Source organism: Pan paniscus, chromosome 5 (genome assembly GCF_029289425.2).
Source record: "Pan paniscus chromosome 5, NHGRI_mPanPan1-v2.0_pri, whole genome shotgun sequence".
Lineage (NCBI taxonomy): Eukaryota > Metazoa > Chordata > Mammalia > Primates > Hominidae > Pan > Pan paniscus.
In genome coordinates, this window is record NC_073254.2 from 113,182,465 (window position 1) to 113,198,285 (window position 15,821).

At 34.8% G+C, this 15,821-nt stretch overlaps 1 pseudogene; it reads right to left on the bottom strand.

Moving 5' to 3' along the window:
- Positions 1-13,934: 13,934 nt before the first annotated feature.
- On the bottom strand, positions 13,935-15,472 carry LOC100975363 (COP9 signalosome complex subunit 5-like; annotated as a pseudogene).
- Between the last annotated feature and the right edge of the window lie 349 nt (positions 15,473-15,821).

Below are 15,821 nucleotides of genomic sequence, written 5' to 3' on the forward strand. Positions count from 1 at the left end.
TTAGAAAATAACATAACAAGTAGCGCAAGAAATCTCAGCTGCACTCATGGCACATGTTAATTTCATTGGCAATATAATCCAAAAATCAGATGGTTTAGGGCTTCACTGTCTAGGCTTTGGACTCAGACCAACCTTGGTTTGAATCCCGGATCTGCTCATCACTACATTTGGGACTACAGACTACTTATTTAACCTTTCTAAGCGTCAGGTGCCTCATCTGAAAAATGAATGGTCCCTATTTGAAGAATTGTGATAACTACAATTCTTAGCATATTGTATTCTACAAACTTAGCATATTGCTATTCTACAAACTTAGCATATTGTATTCTACAAACTTAGCATATTGTATTCTACAAACTTAGCATATGCTATTCTACAAACTTAGCATATTGTTCTGGACATGTTGAAAACTTGATAAACATTAGGTAACATTATATTATATGTGTGATGGGAGATGGGGGAAAAGAGAAAGGGTAGGAGATAGGGTGGGGTAGTAGTGGTGCTAGAATATTCTATTATGTTTTTCTGTTTTTCAGTCTTGCTTTAAAAAATTAATTATAGGGAATCAACTTTTTCATAATATGCCTTTTTCAGGTATTGAAAAGAAAGCCATTAAATGAAATATGGCTTATTTTGGCTTATCTTGACGCCCATAATTTTGCCATTTTATTACCAAGTAGTCTCCTTCTCTCCTAATAGATACATTTCTAAATTTGGCACTAATTCACTTAGTAGATTTGGCAGGAGAAATTATTTGTTAATGTCAAATTTAAGAAACAGGCTTCCTCTCTTAGCTTTGTACTGACCATAAGTGCAAGATTGGTAACATCTTCAATATTATATATATAATATTGGAGGTTTGGGAGTCCCCAAAATAATATTCTTTTTCTCCACCTGGACTTGAAGCAAATTGGGAAAGAAAGTAAACAAGGTGGCAAAACAAAACAAACTTTCCATCGATGCTAAAGCTGAGATTAGAGTTAGAGTTTATATATGCAGCATTATTGAGCTTCCTAACTGCATTGGAGTTAGTCTTGCTTCTCCTATCTCTGAATACCACCTCCTTCCCCAAACCACAAAATAGCACTGTGAGCCTGGAACCCATTGCCACTGAAGGGGCTGAGTGTGTCTTATAGCACAGCATGTGTTCTTTAGACAGCTCACTCCTAATAAAAAAGAGAGGAGGGACCTGGCCACTTTCTCTTAGATTCCTGTTAGGTCTGGTAGGTCTCTCTTCCACCCCAGAGAAGGGATGATGGAGTGGCTGGGGAGAAACCAGTAGTGTTATGCTAATGTATGTCTCTCTAAATGTTAAAGAACTGTTAGGAAAAAAGAATTAAATGTGTCTCACTAGAATACCTCACTTTAACCCTTGATTATGCTATTATCCCATTTAGACTGTTATCTCCCAACGAGTGCCTATTGCCCTCAGGGATGGGATGTAGAACAACAAGCTAAACGGACAGCTACTCTCATGTTTCCTCGTTTATGCTCCTAATGCCAACTACTACTCTTCTGGGTGTTCTCTTAGGGGAACATATAATGGAAAATACTTGGCCACCCAAAAATGATTTAAATCATTACGTGATTGATCTACATTAGATCAACTGCAAGATCACTCTGTACCTAAAGCTAAAGTACACTGTCTGCTCTATTTCCTATCCCAACTGATGTCTATTCACATTTTCCATTATATCTTATATGGAATGTAACATCACAGTGATATTCCAATAATTATATAAATCAGCATATTGTAATAATATGTCAGAAAAAAAGAAGCCTCACATTTCAATAAAATACCTTTCTTTATCACATTCCCAAAGAGATCTAGTTTTAAAACCAACTTCAAAGATCAAGGGAATCTTAGGTAAGAAGTAAAATATTTCTCTCTTCTGAGCTGAAAGTCCAAGATAACACATCCGTCACCCTATCTCACCTTTACCTCATCCTATTCTGTTTTAACTTTGGAGATTATTGTTGTCTAGGTGAAACTGAAGTTTCTTCAGCCTACTGCTCCATGTCCTACAGGAATATGGATGCTTCCTTAAGGATTTCAGAAGCTGAATTAGCTCAATGTCAAATCTCAAATATCCCAAATTTTTGGAGACTACAATAAGTTGATAAGATTTGCAAAATGATGATAGCCCTGGCTTCAAAGCAAGCCATTCCCAGTCTTCACAGTAATTTTCCACAATGCAATCCTATTTCTAGAAAACAGCACATATGTTCCTAAAGATGAAGCAAAGGCTCAGAAGTGTTTGAATGAAGTAGGACAGCTATAACTCTTCCTTGTTATAGCCTCACAAGGATGCCAGTCGTCTGTGCTAATTGCCTATCAATTTATTTTACTGAAAGAATTATCCTGAGCAGATTTTTGTGCTATTATTGTGACCCTCTATAAAGAATATTCTACCTAAGCATGTTTCCTCTTGGAGTATTTGAGATATTAATGATATCTTGCAATATTTACAAATTTGTAATGATGACACGACTTATTTTAGGTACACTTTTTTCCCCCACTCATATTGAGAAGCTCTTGACTTATATTCCCACTGTGCACTGCTTACTTATGCCTGACACTAACAATTTAATTCTAGAACCTCATCTGTGTTGTGTATCGCACATTGAACTCAACATTTCTATAGTTTGTTTGGGCTACTGTAACAAAATACCATAGATTGATATTCCATGGACATTTATTTCTCACAATTATGCTGAGAAGTCCAAGATTAAGGTGGCATCAGATTCGGTTCCTAGCAAGGGCTCTCTTTGGTGTGCATAGGGCCATCTTCTCACATTGTCCTCAAACGACAGAGAAAGGGAGATCTCTGGTCTCTCTTTCTTTTCTTATAAGGACACTAATGCCATCATGGGGGCCCCATGCTCATAACCTAATCTAAATCTAATTATCCCCCAAACACTATACCTTCAAATACCATTGTGTTAGGGTTTAGGTCTTCAACATATATATTTTGGAAGGATAAAAAACGTTCTGTCCCAAACAGCATTTTTGCAATTTAAAAATCAGTAGATTTTATATTCCACCTACCAATGCCTAAAGATCTGTTCAGAGAAAAAGGCTATTTTTTCTAGGAAATATTTGCCTCTACAATTTATCGAGGCCCTTATAGTAAGCCTGGGTCTACAAATTTTCCTGAGGAGCCTGAGCACATGTGTTAGGAGGCCAACATTCATGAAGTTCAAGATCAAGCTATAGAAACCTGTATAATAAAGTCCCATTGAGGGCATCAGCTCTTTGGGTATCACCAATGTAGCCCATCCCAGTTTACTAAGTTCCACAATACCCTGCCTATCCCTCGCAGGTGAGAGGGAGGTGAGACAGTATGAGTGTTTCACTAACAAGTCTCCCACTTCACAGAATAAATTATCAGAACCAGGGAAGAATCACTCCCTTTTCCTTCCTTATAATGTATATAATTTTTAAAATATAGAAATCACTTCAATTGTAAGTTGACTAATGGGTCTACTCACATAATTATTCAAAACCCTTAATTTAGAAATTAAATTAGGTCATACCTTCATTATCATGAAAAATTTTATTACATTTCACTATCAGAATGGTGACTTTTAAAACTAGCTTGAGTTTTAAGTTTATTTTGCTAAACAGCCAATTTAAAATGAAAAAAATTTAACCTTGTTATTTTGAGAGTTTTATTCATTTACTTGGACTTTAACTTGTCATATTTGAACCTAATGATAATACAATTTCTTTTAATATACTTGATAAATGTTTCAATTCTGTAGCAATGTTGCAATGGACCGTCTCTTACCAGTGGTAAGTTAGTAGTAACCCTGGAAGATAAACATGCAACAGAAGGTTGTATACAACTAAAATTAATACATGATTTTTAAATGCCACCTTTTTTCAATTACAACGTGAGACTCATTTATATGAAGAAATTCATGTTCTGCTACAGCAAAATATGATGAATGTTTTCTTCATTCCTTCTGACTTTGATGGAGGAAGTAGGACTTTTGGTAATGTGTTTACCTTTTACCTGGTGTTGGCCATGCTTATCTTACCTCTTTGAAGCTGAACATTAAGGGTCCTTAAGACTGACTTGGGCACCAACTAATGATTTAAGCATATACAATTTTTCTTCTTCAGCCAATGTGGCACTTTTTTTTTCTCAATCAAAACCTCTCTATCCTACAACCCAAAAATGTTGTGGAGGAAGTAGCTAACTAAATGTTGAAGGGTGTGTTATTATGTTATCATCATCATTATTAACACTCATTAGAGGCTTTTATCTTCAAAGTGCTTTGTATGCATGAGTAACCCCCTCTTTCTCCACTCCTGTCCACCTTTCCATTCTTTTTTAAGAACTGTGATGGATCTTTAACTCCACATGACCTTTGAATTTTTAGAAAGTGCAGTCATTGATGACAACTAGCCTTTTGGGGTCAGTCTTATCTCGTGGTAAGGAGGAACATGTACCTTGATGTTCAGTACTAATAAGAAATAAAATGCTTTCCAAGTGCAATTCAAAAACTCCTTTGAAACACATTTTGCTTTACTCACCTCTCCATTCACCCTCACTTCAGATCTTTAAAGTAACGCAAACAAGCCCACACTGCTCCACCACGTGGGATTGTGCAGAGATAAGTGAGCTACTATGCTTGATCCTCAAGATTTATTACCAGGAGATAACTGAAAAGCCAATGTAATTTTTTAAGACTAGGAGGAAAACAATTCAGCCAAACATTCAACAGGATGTAGAATATTTTAATGCCAGAAAATATTATTTGTGAAGACAATGTGTTTAAAAGAAATGGGGCATAAACTCAATCTGCAGAAAGGATTGCTGGCTGCTTTTCATCAATGTCTTCCTCTAAAGGGTTATTCATAAAGGAGAATTAATTATATTAAGCACACAGGAAAAATCAGCCTTGAACATATACACATAATTGACTAACTAGCTGAACATGTAGAAGCAGAAAACAGGCAAGGATACAAGGAAATGCTGAAGAAGCATTCCTGAAACACAGGTTTTGTTTTTGTTATGAAAAGTCACCAGTACAGATTCCCACCTGTTAATCAGTAAAGCAGGGCAGCGACCTTGTCAACAAAGCAAAGGATTCAAAAAGAAAGGTATGACATATATTTTTTTAAATATATGGAATGTTTTAACATAAATGATGACTCCAGATTTAGACTGAAGGGTACTGCTATTTATGGGTATGATTGATGCTCTTTTAGTATTTGGAATGGTAACTATAATTGCAGGGACCTGAAGAAAGAAAAATTCTGAAAGTGTCATCTGAAGTTACCTGTTTGTGCATTTTCTTGGCCCTCTTTCCTTAATTCTGAAAGGATCACTCTACAGTAATGAAAGAATGTGGTTTTCCTTTTTGAAAAAGAGGGATAGGCCTTATGTTTTCTTTTTTAACTGTTTTAATCTGGGATAGGTTAGCCAGGGATGTAAAGTGTTTGCCTTGGGCAAAAAAATCCAAATATTCAACATTCACATTGTTTGTAAAACTCTTCAGCAATGATTTAATGCTTAGCAAATGGCAGCTCTAACTAAAAGTTAACTTGTGATGAAGTACTATAGTGTTTCACAGAACACTCACAATAATAGATTTTTGATTCCTTTGTTTTGTTTCCAATGTCTTTTTTTTCTTCAATTTTCCCTCCAAGAGAAAATACTGTGCCTTTGTTAAAATCCCTTTGATAAAAACCTATTTCTGGTTAATCAGTTCCACATTTTTAATTGTTTTCTTAAAGAAGCTGAGGATTATTCATTTGGTGAAAGTTGTAAATGTTTGGCACTGGAGTTTCTGGGGGAATACTTTGGTATGATTTGTTGAAACTATGTGTTATAAACTACGCTCTACACCCTACACTGAGAGAATAACAAGATCCAATATTTTAAAGCCTAATTGCTCTTTAGGGATCAAAGTCATGTTACTTACTCATCTTACACAAGGTTTTGGATGAGAAAGAAAAGTAGTTTGATCCCCTCAAAAAGCTACTATGAGGCAAATTGAGTGCAATAACCCATATTTGAGCCAGGAAAAAGCAGTGAGAATAGATTTTTAGTCAGTTTTATGCAATGGATGATATAGGAAATATATAATAAGGAAAAAATGCTTATAACACATAGTTAACTTTATCATTATAATCAATAGGTATTTAATGACATGTTAAAAGATATTTAAATGATACATGTAGTAACTGAGTTTTAGATTAACATTCTTTTTCCAGACCTGACCATTAAATTAAAAAATGCTTTTATCTGTATTAAGGTTTTGCACAGATCTGGACTTCTAAAATTACTCTTTTTTTTATTTTCTAATATTTAAAGAGTGAAAGTTTAAAGAATCAAATAACACCTTGATGAAAACCATCATGTGAAAGGAGTTTTTGAAATATTGAGAGGAATGAAATAATTTATTTCCTAAAACTTAATAAATGAAGTAACAGGATTTAGTTCCTTATGTTTAATTTGAGAAGTCATACCCTCTATTCCTATATATTTGAAAAACACGTCCAGAACTTTCCACTGATTCCCCCAACTAACATCTTCCCTCTTTTCCAATATATGCCCTAGAAGAGTCATAATTTTCAACCTTAAAATGAGAATTTTTTATGGTGTGTTTGGACCAAGGCAATCTAGATAATCACAATAGCTAACATTTATTGAGCAATTGGTAAATGCCAGGCACTGGCTTAAAAATTTCACATACATAATATTTTATCCTCAGTATAAGTCAAGGAGGTAGAATGACAATTATCTTTACATTACAGATGAGGAAACCATGTCACAGAGAATTTAAATGACTTGCTCAAGGTCGGCCAAGCAGTCAGACTTCAGGCTCTTGACGACACCCCTTATCTATGTAAAAGTAGAGGTGCCATTTCTTGCATTTGTATCAATTAAGGGTCACGTGGATTCAACTTCACCTAAATTGTTTCTTCTTTCAGTTAATTTCCTCATTTGCATGTCTGATCTTTCTCCCTGACTCTACCTTTACACCTATAAAGCATCATTTAATATCTTGGTACCCTCATAGAATACAAAGTATTTCTTAGGTCAAATCAAATATTGTATGTAAAAATTACTTTGAATGTGGAAATACTGTAGAAACCATTCTATTAAAAAGACTATCTTATATTCTAGCTAATAGGTTAACTAAAACGCCTTCAACTTGTAAGTGTTTGTTCTTTTCTTAGTCTTCAAACTGAACAACTTTGCAACTTCCACGGTTTTCTTCTTCTTTACATCTACCACTAAATTCATTTGCTACCTGATATTATTAAAAGCAGTAATAGTCCAACTTTATGACAATTTAGAGCTAGACTGGGCTTACCTACAGATTAAGTTAACAGAAAAAAATCACTTAGGATATAAAATTAATATTACACTGAAAAATGCTTAACATACTGAAAGAAAAAATAGTTTGTCAATAGCCGGGCGTGGTGGTGCGCGCCTATAGTCCCAGCTACTTGGCAGGTTGAGGCAGGAGAATCGCTTGAATGCAGGAGGCGGAGGCTGCAGTGAGCTGAGATCACACCACTGCACTCCAGCCCAGGCAACACAGCGAGACTCCATCTAAAAAAAAAGAAAAAATAGTTTGTCTAACCCACACATTTACACATAAACATAGAGACAAAGCGTAATTTAAAAGTAACCAAGCTAAAGCAGATTCCAACAGAGTATTACCACATATTTGTTAACAGAGTTTGAGTTTTGATTTGTGTTTGAAACAAAACCCATTTCCAGTAAAAATTCAGAATCTTTATGAATTCTGTCAATTTGACCTGGTATCATTAGGCTGCCTTGGTTGCGTTTTCACTATCCTGTGGGTAATTTTCTTTAGCAAATTTCCATTTCTCTTTATGCCCTTTGTATATTTAGTGAAACAATTTAACATCTGTTAAATTGTAAATATTCAGGACAGGGACTTCCCCTTTAATTTGTTAGAGTTGCATCAGGTATGCCTAAATGTTTAACAAAATGCTTTTGATGATGATTATAAGGATAACAAAAATGACAATGATAATCTAAGTTTAAAGTTTTTAGTCTCTGGGTTTATATTATAAATTTAGAAGATGCTGAAGATTTAAATGCACAACAGAATGTAAAAAAGAAATTCTCAATAGTCATTTTTACCTTTCCAATTTAGTAAGAATTTGTATTTGAAATATTCTGCTTATATATTTAGTCAGATATTTTAAAATCCCCTCTTCCCCAGTTTTTTAGCTTAAAATTACTCTCTTTCCATGGTTTAAAAATAGAGTACACATTTTGTAAGCCTACTTCGGATAGGAACCACTTCACAACAACTGTATGGCCATTGGAACTATCCCTATTCAAGTCTTGAGACTTCTATAACAATATCTACCCTACATCCACATCATTGCCAATAGGCAGCATGTATTTGGGAAGCATTAATGATTTTAAAAGGCTCTGTCTCTTAGGATTTTTCTTAAGATCCTTTGCATTTTACTTTTCAAAGGGCTTCAATATGGGGACCTGATAAAGAAGGATTAATGTAGTTTAACAAAGTGAAAAACTAATTGAATCATTAACTCACTATTCAGATTCAAATATCTTCATTCCAAACCACATTCACTATTTACACTTCTGCTTTGCTCCTCTGCCTGACTCTTTTCTTCTCCCTTATTGGTAAAACTTCTTAGTCTTAGCCCTAACCCTGAAAAGGTCATGTGAAAATTCACATCAAGCATGTCAGAGAAAATCATGGGTGCTGGAGCAAAAGCTTAGAAGGTTTTTGCTCTAGAAGTTTAAAATCTTACATTTCAATGTTTCTTTGAATATCTTAGAACTCTGTTAAAGTTACTTAAATGGACACAAAAACATGACTAGCTGTCGCTACTTTTAAAAATTAGTATTTGGTACTTATAAGTTGCTTTATATGCCCTGTTGAACCATCTTCTTCCTACTTAATAACACAGAATCTGAATGCAAAATTATAATTGAATATCTCTGAAATTTTGTATTTGACAGTAATTTTTTCATATAAAAACACTACTACAGATTTTTAAATTGTAGAATAATTAAAAATGCATACATGGTACAATGTGGACAGGCAATCATTTAATACATAGAGAGACATAAATTTTGTAAGGGAAGGGTGTGCTTGCAGGAGGCTATTTAACAGACCCACGACTAATGAGACCTTCCTAGTAATTATTTTTTTTTATATTTCACCCTCCTCCCTTCAAATGGTATTGGACTGCAGGCAAATTTTAATCTTAAATACTAAACCAGTGATAACAGCATAACCATCTTAAGTGGTACATTCAATACCTTGCAAAAATTATTACACTTCTGTTGGTCTGATTTATTTTAGGTTCACTGATTCCTCTAGACTTAGACACATACACCATCACTAATTTATGTTGATGACACAATACAACATTTAGTTGACATGAAATAATTTATTAACTAAGAAAATAGTTCATGAGCTTTTGCACATTAGCAGTTTTCTCCTTGATCACTGGTAGACTCAAGTCCATTCTAGTTAATTCATCTTCATAATAGGTAGTTACAAAACAAACATTATGAGCAATTACTCAGGTTTAATTCCCTAGATAGAAATGTTAAGTCCTGAACTTAGGCTTAAAATAAAATTCACTCTAAGCAATGTTTAATCATTTAAAGAAAAAAAAGTCTGCTTCCTTAAATAAGATCATGCCAGGTAGAAAACCTAAGTCCTAATTAAATGCATTCTGTTTATGGAAAGCAGCTAACACGGTACCTGGCATACAGTGGGTGCTCATTTGGTGATAATTATAGTTATTAGCAGAATCGAAACTATGCCAAATGCTTCAGAACTCCCAGTCTCTTTTCTCCATATTCTATTTCCTCCTAAATACCTCTAGTACCTTATCCTATGCAATTTAGGATCTTTGCACTAATCACACTCAAACTGCAGTTTCCTAGAGTAGGACAGGGATGAACAAATCAGGAAGGCTTGTGTGCGGTATTTTCAGAGTCAAGGCTTTCCTGAAAAAGATCTGGTTTCAAATTATCAACATATCAACTACAAAGAGCGAGTATTTTCTTCATTCGCTGACTAATCTCCAGAAGCCAAATTTATAGCTGAAAATCAGCATCAAAATAACAATTTTAAAAGATTATTTTGAAAAATTAAAGTTTTTTTTTTTTGTGTTTGATGAAGTATAGTTCTGAATCAGCCTAGATTTTTGGGAATCTATTATCACCAAAGATAATGAAATGCATTGCCCTTTTGCATAATTGAAAGGAAAAGACAAATGTTCCAGACTTAGACTCAACTTCTTTTTGATACACCTCAAAACCAAAGGGAAGACAGAGAAGAGATAAGAATAAGGTTAAAAAAATAATAATAAGGATAGAACTCAATGATAAAACATGAGTTTTCCTCCTGTTTTTAAAACAACGTAGTACTTTTTTCCTTTAAACTTTTGTTCCTAATTTGGTATACTTCACTAAATAAAAATCAAAGAAACTTCTGCATAGCAGCAAAACCTCTGAGGAGAGTTTTCCTGCATCCTTTATACTGCCTTGTCTTACTCCAAGCCCAGAGCTGGTGCTAAAATCAGTGACATGAGGCCGGGCCAGAGAAGGGCCCCAAGAAAGACCCCATGTGTTTTACGTAAAGTTTTACAACTTTCTTTTCTCCACAACCGGATTATCCCTTCTAAGGGTGTGTATCTGAGGCATATGCTTCATACCGACGCCACACGAAGGAAATGGAATAAACCACTCCCCGTGCTTTCTTGAGCTTGGCTTCCTGTTCTATACAAAAGGAGGACGCAATTTGGATTTACCTCAATTCTCGCCTTCCTTGCCGAGGCAGATGTCTTAAGCACTCTATTTTAAGGATTCAAAGCCCATAATATTACTAATAACTCCACATACTTGTTTGCATTTCCCATGGTACATATAAATGTCAGAAGCAATGACTTGCAGCCCCCTTTAATCTCGTGACAGCTTTATTATCATTGGTTGGCTGAATTTCAAGAAAAGTTATGACAGTGGCGAAGTTCTGCAAACTGCAGCACATATTTCGGTAATTAGGTAAAAGAGGGAAAGCTACGTTTAGAATGCACAGCTGAAATTATTTGCTAAACACATAAGATGCTGAGGTATATCACATTCCTCCCAGGACAGCTTTTGAAGGGTGATTTACAAAGCATTTCTTTTTACTGTTTTGCCATTTCTTCCCCCTCCAGTTAGGCTGTTTTAGCAGCAGCTCTGACTTGAAAATGGATCTTCTGATAATGGAAATATTGTATTTGCAATATGAGAAGGTGGAAGGAGGGAGTGGTCTGAGAGGCTGTGGTTTTCATTTTGTTCTATGTTGAACTCAGCTTTCTGAATGACTGCATCTCTCTCATGAATGCTTTAGCGTTGAATATTGAAGCCGATTTTTTTCATAGTTTTGGAATCAGGCCAAGGTTTTCTAATCTTGGAAACTATCATATAAACTGCTTGAAATACATTTTTGATCCCACAAAAACAAAACCATTTGTCTTTTTACAAATTTAACTATCAGTAAAGTTCACACTAACAATTACCAGTAATCTAGTTGCTGTTTTATTGTATCTCGTTAAAAGGTCATATACTTCAAGAATTACTTTAAGAGATTTTCCAGTAAGATAATAGATTTCAATGACAAACTTCTTATTCAGTTTCCCTTAGAACCAAAATCATGGACAGTTTGAGAGAATAAACTTTGTGATGGAAAATAATCCAGATTTTGCTTAAGTGCATACTTTTAGAATTGATATAATTAATACCCAATTTTAATTCCCCAAACTAGCCTGTCCAGGCTAATAGTTAAATAAACTATCAAACTACCTACTAAAAACCTATGATAAGCTGGGTGCAGGGGCTCACACCTGTAATCTCAGCACTTTGGGAGGCCAGGGTGAGAGGATCTCTTGAGGCCAGGAGTTTAAGACCAGCCTGGACAACATAGTGAGCCCACGTATCTACAAAAAAAATTTTTTTGAACCAAAAAAAGTAAGATAAAAACCTATTTATTGACTTCTGAAAACCTCCAATTTTTGTTTTGATTTGAAATTCATCTATTTTGATCCAATCCAACAGCTTTCTTTAAAGTCAATCTGAATATCATTTAACAAATTTACATAAATTTCTTACATTTTCAAAATAACGTTGTTGTAAATAACGCTATTTGTAAAAAAAATAACATTGTTGTATACCAAAGGAGAAATCACTAATTCTATTTCTACGATCCCCTTTGTTGTAAGAGCCTATAACTTATGATAGGAGAAATACAAAACAGAATTCTCTCATTCTCCCTTTTCTTCCTTTCCCTTCCCTTCTTTTCTTTCTTCTTCTCTCTCTCATTCTGCCTCAAACTATGTATCTTGGGCATGATCCAAAATAGTTTAAAAGAAAGTTAAAATATATACAACATAAAGCAAAATAAAATAAGTTATAATAAAAAGATTAATCCAAGAAAAAAAGTTAAAAATGAGAACCTTACAAAATATCATAGAATGAGAAATAAATTTCCTCAAGGATACCCATTAAGAGGACATTGTATAATATCATGCATTAAACGGTATCATCTATTAATACCACACCCTTATAATAAGCGGTACAAAGGACTTCAGAAATTTGTCATAGTATCTTCTCCTTAGTCCCATATTTCTTACCATCCCCACTTGGGCAAATGCCATCCTACAAGTGGGCTATCATGATTTTGGATGCCCTGGCTAAATTCAGGAGTATACTCTTTCTTATCTAAAATAATAGATGCAGTGTATATCTTCCAAATGATCTTGCATCAACATTATTTCTTTCTGTTTAGCTTTTGTTAGAAACACTGAATACAAGATTATTCTTCTGAAAAGAATATAGACTATAACTAGTCTATGTTGCAACACAGTACAGATTCTTATGATTTAACATTCAGAAGAATTCCAAGAGATTTGATCCAACCCTTGTTTTCCCCTAATTGGATCCTTCTAGAAAACTAAGGGCTTCCCAACTGCCCATATTCAAGTTTACCATTTACAAGATTACCAGTAAGTAAAAAGAGAGAAAGAGAGAGAGAATGCCAAAATCTGAGATGCTTTTCATAGAAAAATCAACAGAGGTGCACAAATGTCAATTTTACTTCAACAATTACATGGATATCAATCAAGTATTAGGATAAAATTTGTACTAATATTTAAATGTTTCAGATAAAATTTTTCTTATACATTTATACATAAAAAATTATAATTTTTCATTCTATTTTCTGAAAGATGTTTAAAACCATTTTATACTTACCACACTTTCTTTAAGTAAAATGAGCTTTTGTTGGCTATTTTTATTTTTGATTTGGCTTTCAAAATAAAGATTAGCTAAACCTAAATGCAATAAATATTGATTTAAATTTTATATCAAAAGCAAATATGATACAAGCTCTACACAGATAAGTATTTGATTTCTATGAAATCCATTTATCTAAAGCTTAATCCAGTATTTGTTTTGTTATTAAAACTCATTAGCTATCCAATATTTTAAAATTAGAAGTCAGGACTAATATACAAACCCTCCTCAAAAGTTATAGGGTCCTGAAAAATTATGAGAATAAGTGTGGTCAGTAATTTCAATGCTCGGATATAACCTTGACGAAAGAGTACTTGATAATGAAGTCTTGTTTCTCTAGTCTTTCAAAAAAGGGAGAGAAATTAGAGGGAAAAAAAACCTAAGAAAAACGGTGGTTAATGTAGACCAATGAATTTGTGCAAAAAAAGAGAAGCCCAAATAAAAGCCCTTTTAAAAAAAATTTTAAGAGTTTTATTACAGGATGTTAGTATTCAAGACAAGTCAGAGCACCTTATACTTTTAATCAGATTTTGGGTAATTAGTTTTAAAGTGTTACTTGAGTATTTTTCTCATATTGTTTTTTGGGCAAAAGTGCTTCTCAGTGACTGTTTAAGAGATGTTACTCTGATCAAACAGTTTATCCTTAATAACTCGAGACATCAATCCATGGATAGCTTCTATTGTAGTTTTACTCCTGTCTCTGTTGGCTTTGGCAAGTTTGTCTTCTGATTTTCGATCATGTGTTTCTAAACCCAACAATGAAACTCAGTGTACCCGCCCAATATTTATTCCACAGAAGCTCAAGCAATTTGCAACCCAAAGAGAATTTGAAATACAAGACTTCTAAGGCATAATATTGTTTGCATTGTACAAAAACATCTTCTATTTTATTAAGCGGGATAGTCTGGTACTCAGAAGGTCCTTCATCAGGAGGTTTGTAGCCCTTTGGGTATGTCCTAAAGGCATCAAGATTCACCTTCCCTGCAGATATTGTTCTTGTTGGATCAATCACCACTGCTGTAAATGGTTCCCGGAACCGCTTATTGAGCAGCTGAGTACTAACATGATGCCAGAAAGCCAGCAGCCATGGCCAGGGTGCCTATAATACCATCCGATTGCATTTTTAAGGCGGCCAACCTTTTTGGCATTTTCTGTGTATGTGGCCATGTACTCATATACAGCAGCCTCAGCATTTTCTCGGGTTTCAGTGCCCTCCACAGGCAAAGTAAAACTGCCCATAATAATCATGGTTTCACCATCTACCTTTCCTGGCATCAAACCCATCACTTCCAAGTTGCCCCCTGACCTGGCATGCATCATCATCTTCAGTAGAGCTAATGCTGAGATTTTGCAGTACTTTAAAGTAATGGTGATTGTTAACCCAGGGCTTTGTTGCCAGGATTTCATGCTGCTGCTTCTTGTCTATTTGTAGATTTCATGGATACTCTGAGTTTCTTGCATGTTGTTGGCCAGTTCCCAGGTTTTTCGGACCATACCGCTCCTGGATGTCACCATCGCTGAGGAATCAAAATTGTTGCCTCTATAACCAAGATGCAACTTTAGCTCCCTAGACCTCTGTGTGTGGGCTTCGGACCCTATGCACCACAGGAGAAAACTCTTTTTTAAAATTTTTATTTGTTTTATTTATTTATTTATTTATTGAGATGGACTCTCCCTCCGTCACCCAAGCTGGAGTGCCATAGGATGATCTCAGCTCACTGCAGCCTCCATCTCCTGGTTTCAAGTGGTTCTCCTGCCTCAGCCTCCCAAGTAGCTGGGATTACAGGTGCACACCACCATGCCCGGCTACTTTTTTGTATTTTTAGTAGAGATGGGTTTCACCATGTTGGCCAGGCTGGTCTCAAACTCCTGACCTCAGGTGAGCCGCCCGCCCTGGCCTCCCAAAATGCTCAGATTACAGGTGTGAGCCACCACATCTGGCCAGGAGCAAACTCTTAACTAGATTCTCGAGACAGCCATTCACCTTTAATTTTTTTTTGTAACGAGTCTTTCACTTAAGTCATTTGGAGCAAGTAAATTTTGGCAGCATCACTTTAATTTCAAAATCAGTAACTGTATATTTTTAAAATGTTATCTATTTTACAAAAGACACTATTTTATTATGTGTGATATGATGATCTTTTAATTGAATACTAGAAATTTAGCTATGTGACTTGCAACTGATTTTTATAGCATTATTTCTATAGTTAAAAACATCTAAAGGCCAATTTTCCCGCTGTATTCAACTGATGAGTCAATCACCCAGCCATGCATAACCTCATAAAGAATCTAATGAAACAATTTCACATTTACCTCCCTGCATTTTTGTAGTACACACTGGTGAGAAATCTCCCAAACACCTGAGGATAGCTTTGTTTCACAGTAAGTCAAAGAAAAGGTATGTAGCAAGTGTTGAGTGTTATATAAACTAAGGTTCATTTGCGTTGTATTCAAGCGTTAAATGCATGGGATATATAAATAATATATATTTAGTAT